This window comes from Triturus cristatus, chromosome 12 (genome assembly GCF_964204655.1).
Source record: "Triturus cristatus chromosome 12, aTriCri1.1, whole genome shotgun sequence".
Taxonomy (NCBI): domain Eukaryota; kingdom Metazoa; phylum Chordata; class Amphibia; order Caudata; family Salamandridae; genus Triturus; species Triturus cristatus.
The window spans coordinates 217,295,647-217,317,684 of record NC_140595.1 but is presented as its reverse complement, the minus strand read 5'-3'; the positions used below and the strand labels follow the sequence as shown (position 1 = coordinate 217,317,684).

General features: G+C 45.1%; 22 non-coding genes across 22 annotated transcripts; all 22 read left to right on the top strand.

The window, feature by feature from the left end:
- Positions 1-665: 665 nt before the first annotated feature.
- LOC146773832 (U5 spliceosomal RNA) lies at positions 666-780 on the top strand. The gene has a single exon (XR_014973760.1). It is a non-coding gene; the product is annotated as a U5 spliceosomal RNA (small nuclear RNA).
- An 852-nt stretch (positions 781-1,632) lies between these two features.
- LOC146773831 (U5 spliceosomal RNA) lies at positions 1,633-1,747 on the top strand. The gene has a single exon (XR_014972456.1). It is a non-coding gene; the product is annotated as a U5 spliceosomal RNA (small nuclear RNA).
- Positions 1,748-2,636: 889 nt separating this feature from the next.
- On the top strand, positions 2,637-2,751 carry LOC146773830 (U5 spliceosomal RNA). The gene has a single exon (XR_014974616.1). It is a non-coding gene; the product is annotated as a U5 spliceosomal RNA (small nuclear RNA).
- Positions 2,752-3,627: 876 nt separating this feature from the next.
- On the top strand, positions 3,628-3,742 carry LOC146773829 (U5 spliceosomal RNA). The gene has a single exon (XR_014972455.1). It is a non-coding gene; the product is annotated as a U5 spliceosomal RNA (small nuclear RNA).
- An 889-nt stretch (positions 3,743-4,631) lies between these two features.
- Positions 4,632-4,746, top strand: LOC146773828 (U5 spliceosomal RNA). The gene has a single exon (XR_014974615.1). It is a non-coding gene; the product is annotated as a U5 spliceosomal RNA (small nuclear RNA).
- An 876-nt stretch (positions 4,747-5,622) lies between these two features.
- LOC146773827 (U5 spliceosomal RNA) lies at positions 5,623-5,737 on the top strand. Its single transcript, XR_014972454.1, has one exon. It is a non-coding gene; the product is annotated as a U5 spliceosomal RNA (small nuclear RNA).
- An 853-nt stretch (positions 5,738-6,590) lies between these two features.
- On the top strand, positions 6,591-6,705 carry LOC146773826 (U5 spliceosomal RNA). Its single transcript, XR_014972453.1, has one exon. It is a non-coding gene; the product is annotated as a U5 spliceosomal RNA (small nuclear RNA).
- Positions 6,706-7,593: 888 nt separating this feature from the next.
- Positions 7,594-7,708, top strand: LOC146773825 (U5 spliceosomal RNA). Its single transcript, XR_014973988.1, has one exon. It is a non-coding gene; the product is annotated as a U5 spliceosomal RNA (small nuclear RNA).
- Positions 7,709-8,584: 876 nt separating this feature from the next.
- LOC146773824 (U5 spliceosomal RNA) lies at positions 8,585-8,699 on the top strand. The gene has a single exon (XR_014973987.1). It is a non-coding gene; the product is annotated as a U5 spliceosomal RNA (small nuclear RNA).
- Positions 8,700-9,575: 876 nt separating this feature from the next.
- On the top strand, positions 9,576-9,690 carry LOC146773823 (U5 spliceosomal RNA). The gene has a single exon (XR_014972452.1). It is a non-coding gene; the product is annotated as a U5 spliceosomal RNA (small nuclear RNA).
- Positions 9,691-10,530: 840 nt separating this feature from the next.
- LOC146773822 (U5 spliceosomal RNA) lies at positions 10,531-10,645 on the top strand. The gene has a single exon (XR_014972451.1). It is a non-coding gene; the product is annotated as a U5 spliceosomal RNA (small nuclear RNA).
- Positions 10,646-11,521: 876 nt separating this feature from the next.
- On the top strand, positions 11,522-11,636 carry LOC146773821 (U5 spliceosomal RNA). Its single transcript, XR_014974454.1, has one exon. It is a non-coding gene; the product is annotated as a U5 spliceosomal RNA (small nuclear RNA).
- Positions 11,637-12,488: 852 nt separating this feature from the next.
- Positions 12,489-12,603, top strand: LOC146773820 (U5 spliceosomal RNA). Its single transcript, XR_014972450.1, has one exon. It is a non-coding gene; the product is annotated as a U5 spliceosomal RNA (small nuclear RNA).
- An 889-nt stretch (positions 12,604-13,492) lies between these two features.
- LOC146773819 (U5 spliceosomal RNA) lies at positions 13,493-13,607 on the top strand. Its single transcript, XR_014974614.1, has one exon. It is a non-coding gene; the product is annotated as a U5 spliceosomal RNA (small nuclear RNA).
- An 852-nt stretch (positions 13,608-14,459) lies between these two features.
- On the top strand, positions 14,460-14,574 carry LOC146773818 (U5 spliceosomal RNA). The gene has a single exon (XR_014972449.1). It is a non-coding gene; the product is annotated as a U5 spliceosomal RNA (small nuclear RNA).
- Positions 14,575-15,462: 888 nt separating this feature from the next.
- LOC146773817 (U5 spliceosomal RNA) lies at positions 15,463-15,577 on the top strand. Its single transcript, XR_014973986.1, has one exon. It is a non-coding gene; the product is annotated as a U5 spliceosomal RNA (small nuclear RNA).
- Positions 15,578-16,453: 876 nt separating this feature from the next.
- LOC146773816 (U5 spliceosomal RNA) lies at positions 16,454-16,568 on the top strand. Its single transcript, XR_014972448.1, has one exon. It is a non-coding gene; the product is annotated as a U5 spliceosomal RNA (small nuclear RNA).
- Positions 16,569-17,408: 840 nt separating this feature from the next.
- On the top strand, positions 17,409-17,523 carry LOC146773815 (U5 spliceosomal RNA). The gene has a single exon (XR_014972447.1). It is a non-coding gene; the product is annotated as a U5 spliceosomal RNA (small nuclear RNA).
- An 852-nt stretch (positions 17,524-18,375) lies between these two features.
- Positions 18,376-18,490, top strand: LOC146773814 (U5 spliceosomal RNA). Its single transcript, XR_014972446.1, has one exon. It is a non-coding gene; the product is annotated as a U5 spliceosomal RNA (small nuclear RNA).
- Positions 18,491-19,379: 889 nt separating this feature from the next.
- LOC146773813 (U5 spliceosomal RNA) lies at positions 19,380-19,494 on the top strand. Its single transcript, XR_014972445.1, has one exon. It is a non-coding gene; the product is annotated as a U5 spliceosomal RNA (small nuclear RNA).
- An 888-nt stretch (positions 19,495-20,382) lies between these two features.
- On the top strand, positions 20,383-20,497 carry LOC146773812 (U5 spliceosomal RNA). The gene has a single exon (XR_014972444.1). It is a non-coding gene; the product is annotated as a U5 spliceosomal RNA (small nuclear RNA).
- Positions 20,498-21,373: 876 nt separating this feature from the next.
- Positions 21,374-21,488, top strand: LOC146773811 (U5 spliceosomal RNA). The gene has a single exon (XR_014972443.1). It is a non-coding gene; the product is annotated as a U5 spliceosomal RNA (small nuclear RNA).
- Positions 21,489-22,038: the final 550 nt, after the last annotated feature.

Sequence of the window (22,038 nt, the reverse complement as noted above, 5' to 3'; positions counted from 1 at the left end):
GCAGGCAGTATATTTTCTTATCTCCCAAAGATCCTGCTGCCAGATCCCAGAGGTCACCCTCCTTTTTAAAGGTGGGACCAAGACTCATGCTGTGCTTTTCATAGGGCTTGCCCGTTATTTGTGCCCGTGAGAGGTCACCAATCCTGAGTCAGCTTCCTCTCAGGTAGACTTGAAGGGGCACGTCAGACTTGTTTCATGTGTCTCCAGCCTAGACAGATATATCCTTCTATATTCAGGTTTAATGAAAGTACGTGTGAAAAAGGCACATACGGTGCATGGCTATGTGTAGAGCACAGTGGTGGCTCTGAGCATATCGATTGGAGAGATGGTGTTGAAAGCGTAAAATGGCTAGGGGACAAAAGGCCTACAGTGCCACTTAACTAAAAGCCTGATTCACATTTCCTGTTCCCCTTCCCCAGCAGCCCCGACAACTCCTAATGAGCTGAGGTGAGTACAAAAGAAATTTGCATATTCCCAGACATACACATGTGAACAGTCCACCTTTTTGTACCTTGAGCAGAGACTTTGAAATGTTGGCCTGTTTTGCCCACCGGCCTGGTTCTCGCCCTCTTTCTTAGAGCCTGAAAATACCTTTCAGGTCCTCACCCTCGCAATGACAGGGTCTTTGATGTGCCGCCACTTACCCTAGAGAGCTATATTGTCACTTACTCTGGTTTCTCTTCAAAACGAAAAAATCTTTCGCCTTTTACTAAAGATTTCCGTGGAGAGGAACATTTAAGAGTTTATTCAATTTTTTTAAGCCTTGCCACAGGTGAGGTTGTTTATCATTTGTTTAAAAGAAAAGCATTACAAGTTGGGGAATATCCAGCAATTGTCTGCTGCTTTTTTGAGGGACATGAGTTTGGTGTTTTATTCCTGAGCTCTCTGCTTGCTCATTTGCATAAACAGAGTGCAGGAGAGGTGCCTCATGGGAAAGAGCTTGTGCAGTGCATGAGATTGCTTTTCTTGACTGACTTGAAACTTCACGATCGCAGGCAGTATATTTTTTTATCTCCCAAAGATCCTGCTGCCAGACCCCAGAGGTCACCCTCCTTTTTAAAGGTGGGACCAAGACTCATGCTGTGCTTTTCATAGGGCTTGCCCGTTATTTGTGCCCGTTAGAGGTGCCCTGAGAGGTCGCCAATCCTGAGTCAGCTTCCTCTCAGGTAGACTTGAAGGGGCACGTCAGACTTGTTTCACGTGTCTCCAGCCTAGACAGATATATCCTTCTATATTCAGGTTTAATGAAAGTACGTGTGAAAAAGGCACATACGGTGCATGGCTATGTGTAGAGCGTGTTGAAAGTGTAAAATGGCTAGGGGACAAAAGGCCTACAGTGCCACTTAACTAAAAGCCTGTTTCACATTTCCTGTTCCCCTTCCCCAGCAGCCCCGACAACTCCTAATGAGCTGAGGTGAGTACAAAAGAAATTTGCATATTCCCAGACATACACATGTGAACAGTCCACCTTTTTGTACCTTGAGCAGAGACTTTGAAATGTTGGCCTGTTTTGCCCACCGGCCTGGTTCTCGCCCTCTTTCTTAGAGCCTGAAAATACCTTTCAGGTCCTCACCCTCGCAATGACAGGGTCTTTGATGTGCCGCCACTTACCCTAGAGAGCTATATTGTCACTTACTCTGGTTTCTCTTCAAAACGAAAAAATCTTTCGCCTTTTACTAAAGATTTCCGTGGAGAGGAACATTTAAGAGTTTATTCAATTTTTTTAAGCCTTGCCACAGGTGAGGCTGTTTATCATTTGTTTAAAAGAAAAGCATTACAAGTTGGGGAATATCCAGCAATTGTCTGCTGCTTTTTTGGGGGACATGAGTTTGGTGTTTTATTCCTGAGCTCTCTGCTTGCTCATTTGCATAAACAGAGTGCAGGAGAGGTGCCTCATGGGAAAGAGCTTGTGCAGTGCATGAGATTGCTTTTCTTGACTGACTTGAAACTTCACGATCGCAGGCAGTATATTTTCTTATCTCCCAAAGATCCTGCTGCCAGATCCCAGAGGTCACCCTCCTTTTTAAAGGTGGGACCAAGACTCATGCTGTGCTTTTCATAGGGCTTGCCCGTTATTTGTGTCCGTTTAGAGGTGCCCTGAGAGGTCGCCAATCCTGAGTCAGCTTCCTCTCAGGTAGACTTGAAGGGGCACGTCAGACTTGTTTCACGTGTCTCCAGCCTAGACAGATATATCCTTCTATATTCAGGTTTAATGAAAGTACGTGTGAAAAAGGCACATACGGTGCATGGCTATGTGTAGAGCACAGTGGTGGCTCTGAGCATATCGATTGGAGGGATGGTGTTGAAAGCGTAAAATGGCTAGGGGACAAAAGGCCTACAGTGCCACTTAACTAAAAGCCTGATTCACATTTCCTGTTCCCCTTCCCCAGCAGCCCCGACAACTCCTAATGAGCTGAGGTGAGTACAAAAGAAATTTGCATATTCCCAGATATACACATGTGAACAGTCCACCTTTTTGTACCTTGAGCAGAGACTCTGAAATGTTGGCCTGTTTTGCCCACCGGCCTGGTTCTCGCCCTCTTTCTTAGAGCCTGAAAATACCTTTCAGGTCCTCACCCTCGCAATGACAGGGTCTTTGATGTGGCGCCACTTACCCTAGAGAGCTATATTGTCACTTATTCTGGTTTCTCTTCAAAACGAAAAAATCTTTCGCCTTTTACTAAAGATTTCCGTGGCGAGGAACATTTAAGAGTTTATTCAATTTTTTTAAGCCTTGCCACAGGTGAGGCTGTTTATCATTTGTTTAAAAGAAAAGTATTAGAAGTTGGGGAATATCCAGCAATTGTCTGCTGCTTTTTTGGGGGACATGAGTTTGGTGTTTTATTCCTGAGCTCTCTGCTTGCTCATTTGCATAAACAGAGTGCAGGAGAGGTGCCTCATGGGAAAGAGCTTGTGCAGTGCATGAGATTGCTTTTCTTGACTGACTTCAAACTTCACGATCGCAGGCAGTATATTTTCTTATCTCCCAAAGATCCTGCTGCCAGATCCCAGAGGTCACCCTCCTTTTTAAAGGTGGGACCAAGACTCATGCTGTGCTTTTCATAGGGCTTGCCCCTTATTTGTGCCCGTGAGAGGTCACCAATCCTGAGTCAGCTTCCTCTCAGGTAGACTTGAAGGGGCACGTCAGACTTGTTTCATGTGTCTCCAGCCTAGACAGATATATCCTTCTATATTCAGGTTTAATGAAAGTACGTGTGAAAAAGGCACATACGGTGCATGGCTATGTGTAGAGCACAGTGGTGGCTCTGAGCATATCGATTGGAGAGATGGTGTTGAAAGCGTAAAATGGCTAGGGGACAAAAGGCCTACAGTGCCACTTAACTAAAAGCCTGATTCACATTTCCTGTTCCCCTTCCCCAGCAGCCCCGACAACTCCTAATGAGCTGAGGTGAGTACAAAAGAAATTTGCATATTCCCAGACATACACATGTGAACAGTCCACCTTTTTGTACCTTGAGCAGAGACTTTGAAATGTTGGCCTGTTTTGCCCACCGGCCTGGTTCTCGCCCTCTTTCTTAGAGCCTGAAAATACCTTTCAGGTCCTCACCCTCGCAATGACAGGGTCTTTGATGTGCCGCCACTTACCCTAGAGAGCTATATTGTCACTTACTCTGGTTTCTCTTCAAAACGAAAAAATCTTTCGCCTTTTACTAAAGATTTCCGTGGAGAGGAACATTTAAGAGTTTATTCAATTTTTTTAAGCCTTGCCACAGGTGAGGCTGTTTATCATTTGTTTAAAAGAAAAGCATTACAAGTTGGGGAATATCCAGCAATTGTCTGCTGCTTTTTTGGGGGACATGAGTTTGGTGTTTTATTCCTGAGCTCTCTGCTTGCTCATTTGCATAAACAGAGTGCAGGAGAGGTGCCTCATGGGAAAGAGCTTGTGCAGTGCATGAGATTGCTTTTCTTGACTGACTTGAAACTTCACGATCGCAGGCAGTATATTTTCTTATCTCCCAAAGATCCTGCTGCCAGATCCCAGAGGTCACCCTCCTTTTTAAAGGTGGGACCAAGACTCATGCTGTGCTTTTCATAGGGCTTGCCCGTTATTTGTGTCCGTTTAGAGGTGCCCTGAGAGGTCGCCAATCCTGAGTCAGCTTCCTCTCAGGTAGACTTGAAGGGGCACGTCAGACTTGTTTCACGTGTCTCCAGCCTAGACAGATATATCCTTCTATATTCAGGTTTAATGAAAGTACGTGTGAAAAAGGCACATACGGTGCATGGCTATGTGTAGAGCACAGTGGTGGCTCTGAGCATATCGATTGGAGGGATGGTGTTGAAAGCGTAAAATGGCTAGGGGACAAAAGGCCTACAGTGCCACTTAACTAAAAGCCTGATTCACATTTCCTGTTCCCCTTCCCCAGCAGCCCCGACAACTCCTAATGAGCTGAGGTGAGTACAAAAGAAATTTGCATATTCCCAGATATACACATGTGAACAGTCCACCTTTTTGTACCTTGAGCAGAGACTCTGAAATGTTGGCCTGTTTTGCCCACCGGCCTGGTTCTCGCCCTCTTTCTTAGAGCCTGAAAATACCTTTCAGGTCCTCACCCTCGCAATGACAGGGTCTTTGATGTGGCGCCACTTACCCTAGAGAGCTATATTGTCACTTATTCTGGTTTCTCTTCAAAACGAAAAAATCTTTCGCCTTTTACTAAAGATTTCCGTGGCGAGGAACATTTAAGAGTTTATTCAATTTTTTTAAGCCTTGCCACAGGTGAGGCTGTTTATCATTTGTTTAAAAGAAAAGTATTAGAAGTTGGGGAATATCCAGCAATTGTCTGCTGCTTTTTTGGGGGACATGAGTTTGGTGTTTTATTCCTGAGCTCTCTGCTTGCTCATTTGCATAAACAGAGTGCAGGAGAGGTGCCTCATGGGAAAGAGCTTGTGCAGTGCATGAGATTGCTTTTCTTGACTGACTTCAAACTTCACGATCGCAGGCAGTATATTTTCTTATCTCCCAAAGATCCTGCTGCCAGATCCCAGAGGTCACCCTCCTTTTTAAAGGTGGGACCAAGACTCATGCTGTGCTTTTCATAGGGCTTGCCCCTTATTTGTGCCCGTGAGAGGTCACCAATCCTGAGTCAGCTTCCTCTCAGGTAGACTTGAAGGGGCACGTCAGACTTGTTTCATGTGTCTCCAGCCTAGACAGATATATCCTTCTATATTCAGGTTTAATGAAAGTACGTGTGAAAAAGGCACATACGGTGCATGGCTATGTGTAGAGCACAGTGGTGGCTCTGAGCATATCGATTGGAGAGATGGTGTTGAAAGCGTAAAATGGCTAGGGGACAAAAGGCCTACAGTGCCACTTAACTAAAAGCCTGATTCACATTTCCTGTTCCCCTTCCCCAGCAGCCCCGACAACTCCTAATGAGCTGAGGTGAGTACAAAAGAAATTTGCATATTCCCAGACATACACATGTGAACAGTCCACCTTTTTGTACCTTGAGCAGAGACTTTGAAATGTTGGCCTGTTTTGCCCACCGGCCTGGTTCTCGCCCTCTTTCTTAGAGCCTGAAAATACCTTTCAGGTCCTCACCCTCGCAATGACAGGGTCTTTGATGTGCCGCCACTTACCCTAGAGAGCTATATTGTCACTTACTCTGGTTTCTCTTCAAAACGAAAAAATCTTTCGCCTTTTACTAAAGATTTCCGTGGAGAGGAACATTTAAGAGTTTATTCAATTTTTTTAAGCCTTGCCACAGGTGAGGCTGTTTATCATTTGTTTAAAAGAAAAGCATTACAAGTTGGGGAATATCCAGCAATTGTCTGCTGCTTTTTTGGGGGACATGAGTTTGGTGTTTTATTCCTGAGCTCTCTGCTTGCTCATTTGCATAAACAGAGTGCAGGAGAGGTGCCTCATGGGAAAGAGCTTGTGCAGTGCATGAGATTGCTTTTCTTGACTGACTTGAAACTTCACGATTGCAGGCAGTATATTTTCTTATCTCCCAAAGATCCTGCTGCCAGATCCCAGAGGTCACCCTCCTTTTTAAAGGTGGGACCAAGACTCATGCTGTGCTTTTCATAGGGCTTGCCCGTTATTTGTGTCCGTTTAGAGGTGTCCTGAGAGGTCACCAATCCTGAGTCAGCTTCCTCTCAGGTAGACTTGAAGGGGCACGTCAGACTTGTTTCACGTGTCTCCAGCCTAGACAGATATATCCTTCTATATTCAGGTTTAATGAAAGTACGTGTGAAAAAGGCACATACGGTGCATGGCTATGTGTAGAGCGTGTTGAAAGCGTAAAATGGCTAGGGGACAAAAGGCCTACAGTGCCACTTAACTAAAAGCCTGATTCACATTTCCTGTTCCCCTTCCCCAGCAGCCCCGACAACTCCTAATGAGCTGAGGTGAGTACAAAAGAAATTTGCATATTCCCAGACATACACATGTGAACAGTCCACCTTTTTGTACCTTGAGCAGAGACTTTGAAATGTTGGCCTGTTTTGCCCACCGGCCTGGTTCTCGCCCTCTTTCTTAGAGCCTGAAAATACCTTTCAGGTCCTCACCCTCGCAATGACAGGGTCTTTGATGTGCCGCCACTTACCCTAGAGAGCTATATTGTCACTTACTCTGGTTTCTCTTCAAAACGAAAAAATCTTTCGCCTTTTACTAAAGATTTCCGTGGAGAGGAACATTTAAGAGTTTATTCAATTTTTTTAAGCCTTGCCACAGGTGAGGCTGTTTATCATTTGTTTAAAAGAAAAGCATTACAAGTTGGGGAATATCCAGCAATTGTCTGCTGCTTTTTTGGGGGACATGAGTTTGGTGTTTTATTCCTGAGCTCTCTGCTTGCTCATTTGCATAAACAGAGTGCAGGAGAGGTGCCTCATGGGAAAGAGCTTGTGCAGTGCATGAGATTGCTTTTCTTGACTGACTTGAAACTTCACGATCGCAGGCAGTATATTTTCTTATCTCCCAAAGATCCTGCTGCCAGATCCCAGAGGTCACCCTCCTTTTTAAAGGTGGGACCAAGACTCATGCTGTGCTTTTCATAGGGCTTGCCCGTTATTTGTGCCTGTTAGAGGTGCCCTGAGAGGTCGCCAATCCTGAGTCAGCTTCCTCTCAGGTAGACTTGAAGGGGCACGTCAGACTTGTTTCACGTGTCTCCAGCCTAGACAGATATATCCTTCTATATTCAGGTTTAATGAAAGTACGTGTGAAAAAGGCACATACGGTGCATGGCTATGTGTAGAGCACAGTGGTGGCTCTGAGCATATCGATTGGAGGGATGGTGTTGAAAGCGTAAAATGGCTAGGGGACAAAAGGCCTACAGTGCCACTTAACTAAAAGCCTGATTCACATTTCCTGTTCCCCTTCCCCAGCAGCCCCGACAACTCCTAATGAGCTGAGGTGAGTACAAAAGAAATTTGCATATTCCCAGACATACACATGTGAACAGTCCACCTTTTTGTACCTTGAGCAGAGACTTTGAAATGTTGGCCTGTTTTGCCCACCGGCCTGGTTCTCGCCCTCTTTCTTAGAGCCTGAAAATACCTTTCAGGTCCTCACCCTCGCAATGACAGGGTCTTTGATGTGCCGCCACTTACCCTAGAGAGCTATATTGTCACTTACTCTGGTTTCTCTTCAAAACGAAAAAATCTTTCGCCTTTTACTAAAGATTTCCGTGGAGAGGAACATTTAAGAGTTTATTCAATTTTTTTAATCCTTGCCACAGGTGAGGCTGTTTATCATTTGTTTAAAAGAAAAGCATTACAAGTTGGGGAATATCCAGCAATTGTCTGCTGCTTTTTTGGGGGACATGAGTTTGGTGTTTTATTCCTGAGCTCTCTGCTTGCTCATTTGCATAAACAGAGTGCAGGAGAGGTGCCTCATGGGAAAGAGCTTGTGCAGTGCATGAGATTGCTTTTCTTGACTGACTTGAAACTTCACGATTGCAGGCAGTATATTTTCTTATCTCCCAAAGATCCTGCTGCCAGATCCCAGAGGTCACCCTCCTTTTTAAAGGTGGGACCAAGACTCATGCTGTGCTTTTCATAGGGCTTGCCCGTTATTTGTGCCCGTGAGAGGTCACCAATCCTGAGTCAGCTTCCTCTCAGGTAGACTTGAAGGGGCACGTCAGACTTGTTTCATGTGTCTCCAGCCTAGACAGATATATCCTTCTATATTCAGGTTTAATGAAAGTACGTGTGAAAAAGGCACATACGGTGCATGGCTATGTGTAGAGCACAGTGGTGGCTCTGAGCATATCGATTGGAGAGATGGTGTTGAAAGCGTAAAATGGCTAGGGGACAAAAGGCCTACAGTGCCACTTAACTAAAAGCCTGATTCACATTTCCTGTTCCCCTTCCCCAGCAGCCCCGACAACTCCTAATGAGCTGAGGTGAGTACAAAAGAAATTTGCATATTCCCAGACATACACATGTGAACAGTCCACCTTTTTGTACCTTGAGCAGAGACTTTGAAATGTTGGCCTGTTTTGCCCACCGGCCTGGTTCTCGCCCTCTTTCTTAGAGCCTGAAAATACCTTTCAGGTCCTCACCCTCGCAATGACAGGGTCTTTGATGTGCCGCCACTTACCCTAGAGAGCTATATTGTCACTTACTCTGGTTTCTCTTCAAAACGAAAAAATCTTTCGCCTTTTACTAAAGATTTCCGTGGAGAGGAACATTTAAGAGTTTATTCAATTTTTTTAATCCTTGCCACAGGTGAGGCTGTTTATCATTTGTTTAAAAGAAAAGCATTACAAGTTGGGGAATATCCAGCAATTGTCTGCTGCTTTTTTGGGGGACATGAGTTTGGTGTTTTATTCCTGAGCTCTCTGCTTGCTCATTTGCATAAACAGAGTGCAGGAGAGGTGCCTCATGGGAAAGAGCTTGTGCAGTGCATGAGATTGCTTTTCTTGACTGACTTGAAACTTCACGATTGCAGGCAGTATATTTTCTTATCTCCCAAAGATCCTGCTGCCAGATCCCAGAGGTCACCCTCCTTTTTAAAGGTGGGCCCAAGACTCATGCTGTGCTTTTCATAGGGCTTGCCCGTTATTTGTGCCCGTGAGAGGTCACCAATCCTGAGTCAGCTTCCTCTCAGGTAGACTTGAAGGGGCACGTCAGACTTGTTTCATGTGTCTCCAGCCTAGACAGATATATCCTTCTATATTCAGGTTTAATGAAAGTACGTGTGAAAAAGGCACATACGGTGCATGGCTATGTGTAGAGCACAGTGGTGGCTCTGAGCATATCGATTGGAGAGATGGTGTTGAAAGCGTAAAATGGCTAGGGGACAAAAGGCCTACAGTGCCACTTAACTAAAAGCCTGATTCACATTTCCTGTTCCCCTTCCCCAGCAGCCCCGACAACTCCTAATGAGCTGAGGTGAGTACAAAAGAAATTTGCATATTCCCAGACATACACATGTGAACAGTCCACCTTTTTGTACCTTGAGCAGAGACTTTGAAATGTTGGCCTGTTTTGCCCACCGGCCTGGTTCTCGCCCTCTTTCTTAGAGCCTGAAAATACCTTTCAGGTCCTCACCCTCGCAATGACAGGGTCTTTGATGTGCCGCCACTTACCCTAGAGAGCTATATTGTCACTTACTCTGGTTTCTCTTCAAAACGAAAAAATCTTTCGCCTTTTACTAAAGATTTCCGTGGAGAGGAACATTTAAGAGTTTATTCAATTTTTTTAAGCCTTGCCACAGGTGAGGCTGTTTATCATTTGTTTAAAAGAAAAGCATTACAAGTTGGGGAATATCCAGCAATTGTCTGCTGCTTTTTTGGGGGACATGAGTTTGGTGTTTTATTCCTGAGCTCTCTGCTTGCTCATTTGCATAAACAGAGTGCAGGAGAGGTGCCTCATGGGAAAGAGCTTGTGCAGTGCATGAGATTGCTTTTCTTGACTGACTTGAAACTTCACGATCGCAGGCAGTATATTTTCTTATCTCCCAAAGATCCTGCTGCCAGATCCCAGAGGTCACCCTCCTTTTTAAAGGTGGGACCAAGACTCATGCTGTGCTTTTCATAGGGCTTGCCCGTTATTTGTGCCCGTGAGAGGTCACCAATCCTGAGTCAGCTTCCTCTCAGGTAGACTTGAAGGGGCACGTCAGACTTGTTTCACGTGTCTCCAGCCTAGACAGATATATCCTTCTATATTCAGGTTTAATGAAAGTACGTGTGAAAAAGGCACATACGGTGCATGGCTATGTGTAGAGCGTGTTGAAAGCGTAAAATGGCTAGGGGACAAAAGGCCTACAGTGCCACTTAACTAAAAGCCTGATTCACATTTCCTGTTCCCCTTCCCCAGCAGCCCCGACAACTCCTAATGAGCTGAGGTGAGTACAAAAGAAATTTGCATATTCCCAGACATAAACATGTGAACAGTCCACCTTTTTGTACCTTGAGCAGAGACTTTGAAATGTTGGCCTGTTTTGCCCACCGGCCTGGTTCTCGCCCTCTTTCTTAGAGCCTGAAAATACCTTTCAGGTCCTCACCCTCGCAATGACAGGGTCTTTGATGTGCCGCCACTTACCCTAGAGAGCTATATTGTCACTTACTCTGGTTTCTCTTCAAAACGAAAAAATCTTTCGCCTTTTACTAAAGATTTCCGTGGAGAGGAACATTTAAGAGTTTATTCAATTTTTTTAAGCCTTGCCACAGGTGAGGCTGTTTATCATTTGTTTAAAAGAAAAGCATTACAAGTTGGGGAATATCCAGCAATTGTCTGCTGCTTTTTTGGGGGACATGAGTTTGGTGTTTTATTCCTGAGCTCTCTGCTTGCTCATTTGCATAAACAGAGTGCAGGAGAGGTGCCTCATGGGAAAGAGCTTGTGCAGTGCATGAGATTGCTTTTCTTGACTGACTTGAAACTTCACGATCGCAGGCAGTATATTTTCTTATCTCCCAAAGATCCTGCTGCCAGATCCCAGAGGTCACCCTCCTTTTTAAAGGTGGGACCAAGACTCATGCTGTGCTTTTCATAGGGCTTGCCCGTTATTTGTGCCCGTGAGAGGTCACCAATCCTGAGTCAGCTTCCTCTCAGGTAGACTTGAAGGGGCACGTCAGACTTGTTTCATGTGTCTCCAGCCTAGACAGATATATCCTTCTATATTCAGGTTTAATGAAAGTACGTGTGAAAAAGGCACATACGGTGCATGGCTATGTGTAGAGCACAGTGGTGGCTCTGAGCATATCGATTGGAGAGATGGTGTTGAAAGCGTAAAATGGCTAGGGGACAAAAGGCCTACAGTGCCACTTAACTAAAAGCCTGATTCACATTTCCTGTTCCCCTTCCCCAGCAGCCCCGACAACTCCTAATGAGCTGAGGTGAGTACAAAAGAAATTTGCATATTCCCAGACATACACATGTGAACAGTCCACCTTTTTGTACCTTGAGCAGAGACTTTGAAATGTTGGCCTGTTTTGCCCACCGGCCTGGTTCTCGCCCTCTTTCTTAGAGCCTGAAAATACCTTTCAGGTCCTCACCCTCGCAATGACAGGGTCTTTGATGTGCCGCCACTTACCCTAGAGAGCTATATTGTCACTTACTCTGTTTTCTCTTCAAAACGAAAAAATCTTTCGCCTTTTACTAAAGATTTCCGTGGAGAGGAACATTTAAGAGTTTATTCAATTTTTTTAAGCCTTGCCACAGGAGAGGCTGTTTATCATTTGTTTAAAAGAAAAGCATTACAAGTTGGGGAATATCCAGCAATTGTCTGCTGCTTTTTTGAGGGACATGAGTTTGGTGTTTTATTCCTGAGCTCTCTGCTTGCTCATTTGCATAAACAGAGTGCAGGAGAGGTGCCTCATGGGAAAGAGCTTGTGCAGTGCATGAGATTGCTTTTCTTGACTGACTTGAAACTTCACGATCGCAGGCAGTATATTTTCTTATCTCCCAAAGATCCTGCTGCCAGATCCCAGAGGTCACCCTCCTTTTTAAAGGTGGGACCAAGACTCATGCTGTGCTTTTCATAGGGCTTGCCCGTTATTTGTGCCCGTTAGAGGTGCCCTGAGAGGTCGCCAATCCTGAGTCAGCTTCCTCTCAGGTAGACTTGAAGGGGCACGTCAGACTTGTTTCACGTGTCTCCAGCCTAGACAGATATATCCTTCTATATTCAGGTTTAATGAAAGTACGTGTGAAAAAGGCACATACGGTGCATGGCTATGTGTAGAGCGTGTTGAAAGTGTAAAATGGCTAGGGGACAAAAGGCCTACAGTGCCACTTAACTAAAAGCCTGTTTCACATTTCCTGTTCCCCTTCCCCAGCAGCCCCGACAACTCCTAATGAGCTGAGGTGAGTACAAAAGAAATTTGCATATTCCCAGACATACACATGTGAACAGTCCACCTTTTTGTACCTTGAGCAGAGACTTTGAAATGTTGGCCTGTTTTGCCCACCGGCCTGGTTCTCGCCCTCTTTCTTAGAGCCTGAAAATACCTTTCAGGTCCTCACCCTCGCAATGACAGGGTCTTTGATGTGCCGCCACTTACCCTAGAGAGCTATATTGTCACTTACTCTGGTTTCTCTTCAAAACGAAAAAATCTTTCGCCTTTTACTAAAGATTTCCGTGGAGAGGAACATTTAAGAGTTTATTCAATTTTTTTAAGCCTTGCCACAGGTGAGGCTGTTTATCATTTGTTTAAAAGAAAAGCATTACAAGTTGGGGAATATCCAGCAATTGTCTGCTGCTTTTTTGGGGGACATGAGTTTGGTGTTTTATTCCTGAGCTCTCTGCTTGCTCATTTGCATAAACAGAGTGCAGGAGAGGTGCCTCATGGGAAAGAGCTTGTGCAGTGCATGAGATTGCTTTTCTTGACTGACTTGAAACTTCACGATCGCAGGCAGTATATTTTCTTATCTCCCAAAGATCCTGCTGCCAGATCCCAGAGGTCACCCTCCTTTTTAAAGGTGGGACCAAGACTCATGCTGTGCTTTTCATAGGGCTTGCCCGTTATTTGTGTCCGTTTAGAGGTGCCCTGAGAGGTCGCCAATCCTGAGTCAGCTTCCTCTCAGGTAGACTTGAAGGGGCACGTCAGACTTGTTTCACGTGTCTCCAGCCTAGACAGATATATCCTTCTATATTCAGGTTTAATGAAAGTACGTGTGAAAAAGGCACATACGGTGCATGGCTATGTGTAGAGCACAGTGGTGGCTCTGAGCCTATCGATTGGAGGGATGGTGTTGAAAGCGTAAAATGGCTAGGGGACAAAAGGCCTACAGTGCCACTTAACTAAAAGCCTGATTCACATTTCCTGTTCCCCTTCCCCAGCAGCCCCGACAACTCCTAATGAGCTGAGGTGAGTACAAAAGAAATTTGCATATTCCCAGATATACACATGTGAACAGTCCACCTTTTTGTACCTTGAGCAGAGACTCTGAAATGTTGGCCTGTTTTGCCCACCGGCCTGGTTCTCGCCCTCTTTCTTAGAGCCTGAAAATACCTTTCAGGTCCTCACCCTCGCAATGACAGGGTCTTTGATGTGGCGCCACTTACCCTAGAGAGCTATATTGTCACTTATTCTGGTTTCTCTTCAAAACGAAAAAATCTTTCGCCTTTTACTAAAGATTTCCGTGGCGAGGAACATTTAAGAGTTTATTCAATTTTTTTAAGCCTTGCCACAGGTGAGGCTGTTTATCATTTGTTTAAAAGAAAAGTATTAGAAGTTGGGGAATATCCAGCAATTGTCTGCTGCTTTTTTGGGGGACATGAGTTTGGTGTTTTATTCCTGAGCTCTCTGCTTGCTCATTTGCATAAACAGAGTGCAGGAGAGGTGCCTCATGGGAAAGAGCTTGTGCAGTGCATGAGATTGCTTTTCTTGACTGACTTGAAACTTCACGATCGCAGGCAGTATATTTTTTTATCTCCCAAAGATCCTGCTGCCAGACCCCAGAGGTCACCCTCCTTTTTAAAGGTGGGACCAAGACTCATGCTGTGCTTTTCATAGGGCTTGCCCGTTATTTGTGCCCGTTCGAGGTGCCCTGAGAGGTCGCCAATCCTGAGTCAGCTTCCTCTCAGGTAGACTTGAAGGGGCACGTCAGACTTGTTTCACGTGTCTCCAGCCTAGACAGATATATCCTTCTATATTCAGGTTTAATGAAAGTACGTGTGAAAAAGGCACATACGGTGCATGGCTATGTGTAGAGCGTGTTGAAAGCGTAAAATGGCTAGGGGACAAAAGGCCTACAGTGCCACTTAACTAAAAGCCTGATTCACATTTCCTGTTCCCCTTCCCCAGCAGCCCCGACAACTCCTAATGAGCTGAGGTGAGTACAAAAGAAATTTGCATATTCCCAGACATACACATGTGAACAGTCCACCTTTTTGTACCTTGAGCAGAGACTTTGAAATGTTGGCCTGTTTTGCCCACCGGCCTGGTTCTCGCCCTCTTTCTTAGAGCCTGAAAATACCTTTCAGGTCCTCACCCTCGCAATGACAGGGTCTTTGATGTGCCGCCACTTACCCTAGAGAGCTATATTGTCACTTACTCTGGTTTCTCTTCAAAACGAAAAAATCTTTCGCCTTTTACTAAAGATTTCCGTGGAGAGGAACATTTAAGAGTTTATTCAATTTTTTTAAGCCTTGCCACAGGTGAGGCTGTTTATCATTTGTTTAAAAGAAAAGCATTACAAGTTGGGGAATATCCAGCAATTGTCTGCTGCTTTTTTGGGGGACATGAGTTTGGTGTTTTATTCCTGAGCTCTCTGCTTGCTCATTTGCATAAACAGAGTGCAGGAGAGGTGCCTCATGGGAAAGAGCTTGTGCAGTGCATGAGATTGCTTTTCTTGACTGACTTGAAACTTCACGATCGCAGGCAGTATATTTTCTTATCTCCCAAAGATCCTGCTGCCAGATCCCAGAGGTCACCCTCCTTTTTAAAGGTGGGACCAAGACTCATGCTGTGCTTTTCATAGGGCTTGCCCGTTATTTGTGCCTGTTAGAGGTGCCCTGAGAGGTCGCCAATCCTGAGTCAGCTTCCTCTCAGGTAGACTTGAAGGGGCACGTCAGACTTGTTTCACGTGTCTCCAGCCTAGACAGATATATCCTTCTATATTCAGGTTTAATGAAAGTACGTGTGAAAAAGGCACATACGGTGCATGGCTATGTGTAGAGCACAGTGGTGGCTCTGAGCATATCGATTGGAGGGATGGTGTTGAAAGCGTAAAATGGCTAGGGGACAAAAGGCCTACAGTGCCACTTAACTAAAAGCCTGATTCACATTTCCTGTTCCCCTTCCCCAGCAGCCCCGACAACTCCTAATGAGCTGAGGTGAGTACAAAAGAAATTTGCATATTCCCAGACATACACATGTGAACAGTCCACCTTTTTGTACCTTGAGCAGAGACTTTGAAATGTTGGCCTGTTTTGCCCACCGGCCTGGTTCTCGCCCTCTTTCTTAGAGCCTGAAAATACCTTTCAGGTCCTCACCCTCGCAATGACAGGGTCTTTGATGTGCCGCCACTTACCCTAGAGAGCTATATTGTCACTTACTCTGGTTTCTCTTCAAAACGAAAAAATCTTTCGCCTTTTACTAAAGATTTCCGTGGAGAGGAACATTTAAGAGTTTATTCAATTTTTTTAATCCTTGCCACAGGTGAGGCTGTTTATCATTTGTTTAAAAGAAAAGCATTACAAGTTGGGGAATATCCAGCAATTGTCTGCTGCTTTTTTGGGGGACATGAGTTTGGTGTTTTATTCCTGAGCTCTCTGCTTGCTCATTTGCATAAACAGAGTGCAGGAGAGGTGCCTCATGGGAAAGAGCTTGTGCAGTGCATGAGATTGCTTTTCTTGACTGACTTGAAACTTCACGATTGCAGGCAGTATATTTTCTTATCTCCCAAAGATCCTGCTGCCAGATCCCAGAGGTCACCCTCCTTTTTAAAGGTGGGACCAAGACTCATGCTGTGCTTTTCATAGGGCTTGCCCGTTATTTGTGCCCGTGAGAGGTCACCAATCCTGAGTCAGCTTCCTCTCAGGTAGACTTGAAGGGGCACGTCAGACTTGTTTCATGTGTCTCCAGCCTAGACAGATATATCCTTCTATATTCAGGTTTAATGAAAGTACGTGTGAAAAAGGCACATACGGTGCATGGCTATGTGTAGAGCACAGTGGTGGCTCTGAGCATATCGATTGGAGAGATGGTGTTGAAAGCGTAAAATGGCTAGGGGACAAAAGGCCTACAGTGCCACTTAACTAAAAGCCTGATTCACATTTCCTGTTCCCCTTCCCCAGCAGCCCCGACAACTCCTAATGAGCTGAGGTGAGTACAAAAGAAATTTGCATATTCCCAGACATACACATGTGAACAGTCCACCTTTTTGTACCTTGAGCAGAGACTTTGAAATGTTGGCCTGTTTTGCCCACCGGCCTGGTTCTCGCCCTCTTTCTTAGAGCCTGAAAATACCTTTCAGGTCCTCACCCTCGCAATGACAGGGTCTTTGATGTGCCGCCACTTACCCTAGAGAGCTATATTGTCACTTACTCTGGTTTCTCTTCAAAACGAAAAAATCTTTCGCCTTTTACTAAAGATTTCCGTGGAGAGGAACATTTAAGAGTTTATTCAATTTTTTTAAGCCTTGCCACAGGTGAGGCTGTTTATCATTTGTTTAAAAGAAAAGCATTACAAGTTGGGGAATATCCAGCAATTGTCTGCTGCTTTTTTGGGGGACATGAGTTTGGTGTTTTATTCCTGAGCTCTCTGCTTGCTCATTTGCATAAACAGAGTGCAGGAGAGGTGCCTCATGGGAAAGAGCTTGTGCAGTGCATGAGATTGCTTTTCTTGACTGACTTGAAACTTCACGATCGCAGGCAGTATATTTTCTTATCTCCCAAAGATCCTGCTGCCAGATCCCAGAGGTCACCCTCCTTTTTAAAGGTGGGACCAAGACTCATGCTGTGCTTTTCATAGGGCTTGCCCGTTATTTGTGCCCGTGAGAGGTCACCAATCCTGAGTCAGCTTCCTCTCAGGTAGACTTGAAGGGGCACGTCAGACTTGTTTCACGTGTCTCCAGCCTAGACAGATATATCCTTCTATATTCAGGTTTAATGAAAGTACGTGTGAAAAAGGCACATACGGTGCATGGCTATGTGTAGAGCGTGTTGAAAGCGTAAAATGGCTAGGGGACAAAAGGCCTACAGTGCCACTTAACTAAAAGCCTGATTCACATTTCCTGTTCCCCTTCCCCAGCAGCCCCGACAACTCCTAATGAGCTGAGGTGAGTACAAAAGAAATTTGCATATTCCCAGACATACACATGTGAACAGTCCACCTTTTTGTACCTTGAGCAGAGACTTTGAAATGTTGGCCTGTTTTGCCCACCGGCCTGGTTCTCGCCCTCTTTCTTAGAGCCTGAAAATACCTTTCAGGTCCTCACCCTCGCAATGACAGGGTCTTTGATGTGCCGCCACTTACCCTAGAGAGCTATATTGTCACTTACTCTGGTTTCTCTTCAAAACGAAAAAATCTTTCGCCTTTTACTAAAGATTTCCGTGGAGAGGAACATTTAAGAGTTTATTCAATTTTTTTAAGCCTTGCCACAGGTGAGGCTGTTTATCATTTGTTTAAAAGAAAAGCATTACAAGTTGGGGAATATCCAGCAATTGTCTGCTGCTTTTTTGGGGGACATGAGTTTGGTGTTTTATTCCTGAGCTCTCTGCTTGCTCATTTGCATAAACAGAGTGCAGGAGAGGTGCCTCATGGGAAAGAGCTTGTGCAGTGCATGAGATTGCTTTTCTTGACTGACTTGAAACTTCACGATCGCAGGCAGTATATGTTCTTATCTCCCAAAGATCCTGCTGCCAGACCCCAGAGGTCACCCTCCTTTTTAAAGGTGGGACCAAGACTCATGCTGTGCTTTTCATAGGGCTTGCCCGTTATTTGTGCCCGTTAGAGGTGCCCTGAGAGGTCGCCAATCCTGAGTCAGCTTCCTCTCAGGTAGACTTGAAGGGGCACGTCAGACTTGTTTCACGTGTCTCCAGCCTAGACAGATATATCCTTCTATATTCAGGTTTAATGAAAGTACGTGTGAAAAAGGCACATACGGTGCATGGCTATGTGTAGAGCGTGTTGAAAGTGTAAAATGGCTAGGGGACAAAAGGCCTACAGTGCCACTTAACTAAAAGCCTGTTTCACATTTCCTGTTCCCCTTCCCCAGCAGCCCCGACAACTCCTAATGAGCTGAGGTGAGTACAAAAGAAATTTGCATATTCCCAGACATACACATGTGAACAGTCCACCTTTTTGTACCTTGAGCAGAGACTTTGAAATGTTGGCCTGTTTTGCCCACCGGCCTGGTTCTCGCCCTCTTTCTTAGAGCCTGAAAATACCTTTCAGGTCCTCACCCTCGCAATGACAGGGTCTTTGATGTGCCGCCACTTACCCTAGAGAGCTATATTGTCACTTACTCTGGTTTCTCTTCAAAACGAAAAAATCTTTCGCCTTTTACTAAAGATTTCCGTGGAGAGGAACATTTAAGAGTTTATTCAATTTTTTTAAGCCTTGCCACAGGTGAGGCTGTTTATCATTTGTTTAAAAGAAAAGCATTACAAGTTGGGGAATATCCAGCAATTGTCTGCTGCTTTTTTGGGGGACATGAGTTTGGTGTTTTATTCCTGAGCTCTCTGCTTGCTCATTTGCATAAACAGAGTGCAGGAGAGGTGCCTCATGGGAAAGAGCTTGTGCAGTGCATGAGATTGCTTTTCTTGACTGACTTGAAACTTCACGATCGCAGGCAGTATATTTTCTTATCTCCCAAAGATCCTGCTGCCAGATCCCAGAGGTCACCCTCCTTTTTAAAGGTGGGACCAAGACTCATGCTGTGCTTTTCATAGGGCTTGCCCGTTATTTGTGTCCGTTTAGAGGTGCCCTGAGAGGTCGCCAATCCTGAGTCAGCTTCCTCTCAGGTAGACTTGAAGGGGCACGTCAGACTTGTTTCACGTGTCTCCAGCCTAGACAGATATATCCTTCTATATTCAGGTTTAATGAAAGTACGTGTGAAAAAGGCACATACGGTGCATGGCTATGTGTAGAGCACAGTGGTGGCTCTGAGCCTATCGATTGGAGGGATGGTGTTGAAAGCGTAAAATGGCTAGGGGACAAAAGGCCTACAGTGCCACTTAACTAAAAGCCTGATTCACATTTCCTGTTCCCCTTCCCCAGCAGCCCCGACAACTCCTAATGAGCTGAGGTGAGTACAAAAGAAATTTGCATATTCCCAGATATACACATGTGAACAGTCCACCTTTTTGTACCTTGAGCAGAGACTTTGAAATGTTGGCCTGTTTTGCCCACCGGCCTGGTTCTCGCCCTCTTTCTTAGAGCCTGAAAATACCTTTCAGGTCCTCACCCTCGCAATGACAGGGTCTTTGATGTGCCGCCACTTACCCTAGAGAGCTATATTGTCACTTACTCTGGTTTCTCTTCAAAACGAAAAAATCTTTCGCCTTTTACTAAAGATTTCCGTGGAGAGGAACATTTAAGAGTTTATTCAATTTTTTTAAGCCTTGCCACAGGTGAGGCTGTTTATCATTTGTTTAAAAGAAAAGCATTACAAGTTGGGGAATATCCAGCAATTGTCTGCTGCTTTTTTGGGGGACATGAGTTTGGTGTTTTATTCCTGAGCTCTCTGCTTGCTCATTTGCATAAACAGAGTGCAGGAGAGGTGCCTCATGGGAAAGAGCTTGTGCAGTGCATGAGATTGCTTTTCTTGACTGACTTGAAACTTCACGATCGCAGGCAGTATATTTTCTTATCTCCCAAAGATCCTGCTGCCAGATCCCAGAGGTCACCCTCCTTTTTAAAGGTGGGACCAAGACTCATGCTGTGCTTTTCATAGGGCTTGCCCGTTATTTGTGCCTGTTAGAGGTGCCCTGAGAGGTCGCCAATCCTGAGTCAGCTTCCTCTCAGGTAGACTTGAAGGGGCACGTCAGACTTGTTTCACGTGTCTCCAGCCTAGACAGATATATCCTTCTATATTCAGGTTTAATGAAAGTACGTGTGAAAAAGGCACATACGGTGCATGGCTATGTGTAGAGCACAGTGGTGGCTCTGAGCATATCGATTGGAGGGATGGTGTTGAAAGCGTAAAATGGCTAGGGGACAAAAGGCCTACAGTGCCACTTAACTAAAAGCCTGATTCACATTTCCTGTTCCCCTTCCCCAGCAGCCCCGACAACTCCTAATGAGCTGAGGTGAGTACAAAAGAAATTTGCATATTCCCAGACATACACATGTGAACAGTCCACCTTTTTGTACCTTGAGCAGAGACTTTGAAATGTTGGCCTGTTTTGCCCACCGGCCTGGTTCTCGCCCTCTTTCTTAGAGCCTGAAAATACCTTTCAGGTCCTCACCCTCGCAATGACAGGGTCTTTGATGTGCCGCCACTTACCCTAGAGAGCTATATTGTCACTTACTCTGGTTTCTCTTCAAAACGAAAAAATCTTTCGCCTTTTACTAAAGATTTCCGTGGAGAGGAACATTTAAGAGTTTATTCAATTTTTTTAAGCCTTGCCACAGGTGAGGCTGTTTATCATTTGTTTAAAAGAAAAGCATTACAAGTTGGGGAATATCCAGCAATTGTCTGCTGCTTTTTTGGGGGACATGAGTTTGGTGTTTTATTCCTGAGCTCTCTGCTTGCTCATTTGCATAAACAGAGTGCAGGAGAGGTGCCTCATGGGAAAGAGCTTGTGCAGTGCATGAGATTGCTTTTCTTGACTGACTTGAAACTTCACGATTGCAGGCAGTATATTTTCTTATCTCCCAAAGATCCTGCTGCCAGATCCCAGAGGTCACCCTCCTTTTTAAAGGTGGGACCAAGACTCATGCTGTGCTTTTCATAGGGCTTGCCCGTTATTTGTGCCCGTGAGAGGTCACCAATCCTGAGTCAGCTTCCTCTCAGGTAGACTTGAAGGGGCACGTCAGACTTGTTTCATGTGTCTCCAGCCTAGACAGATATATCCTTCTATATTCAGGTTTAATGAAAGTACGTGTGAAAAAGGCACATACGGTGCATGGCTATGTGTAGAGCACAGTGGTGGCTCTGAGCATATCGATTGGAGAGATGGTGTTGAAAGCGTAAAATGGCTAGGGGACAAAAGGCCTACAGTGCCACTTAACTAAAAGCCTGATTCACATTTCCTGTTCCCCTTCCCCAGCAGCCCCGACAACTCCTAATGAGCTGAGGTGAGTACAAAAGAAATTTGCATATTCCCAGACATACACATGTGAACAGTCCACCTTTTTGTACCTTGAGCAGAGACTTTGAAATGTTGGCCTGTTTTGCCCACCGGCCTGGTTCTCGCCCTCTTTCTTAGAGCCTGAAAATACCTTTCAGGTCCTCACCCTCGCAATGACAGGGTCTTTGATGTGCCGCCACTTACCCTAGAGAGCTATATTGTCACTTACTCTGGTTTCTCTTCAAAACGAAAAAATCTTTCGCCTTTTACTAAAGATTTCCGTGGAGAGGAACATTTAAGAGTTTATTCAATTTTTTTAAGCCTTGCCACAGGTGAGGCTGTTTATCATTTGTTTAAAAGAAAAGCATTACAAGTTGGGGAATATCCAGCAATTGTCTGCTGCTTTTTTGGGGGACATGAGTTTGGTGTTTTATTCCTGAGCTCTCTGCTTGCTCATTTGCATAAACAGAGTGCAGGAGAGGTGCCTCATGGGAAAGAGCTTGTGCAGTGCATGAGATTGCTTTTCTTGACTGACTTGAAACTTCACGATCGCAGGCAGTATATTTTCTTATCTCCCAAAGATCCTGCTGCCAGATCCCAGAGGTCACCCTCCTTTTTAAAGGTGGGACCAAGACTCATGCTGTGCTTTTCATAGGGCTTGCCCGTTATTTGTGCCCGTGAGAGGTCACCAATCCTGAGTCAGCTTCCTCTCAGGTAGACTTGAAGGGGCACGTCAGACTTGTTTCACGTGTCTCCAGCCTAGACAGATATATCCTTCTATATTCAGGTTTAATGAAAGTACGTGTGAAAAAGGCACATACGGTGCATGGCTATGTGTAGAGCGTGTTGAAAGCGTAAAATGGCTAGGGGACAAAAGGCCTACAGTGCCA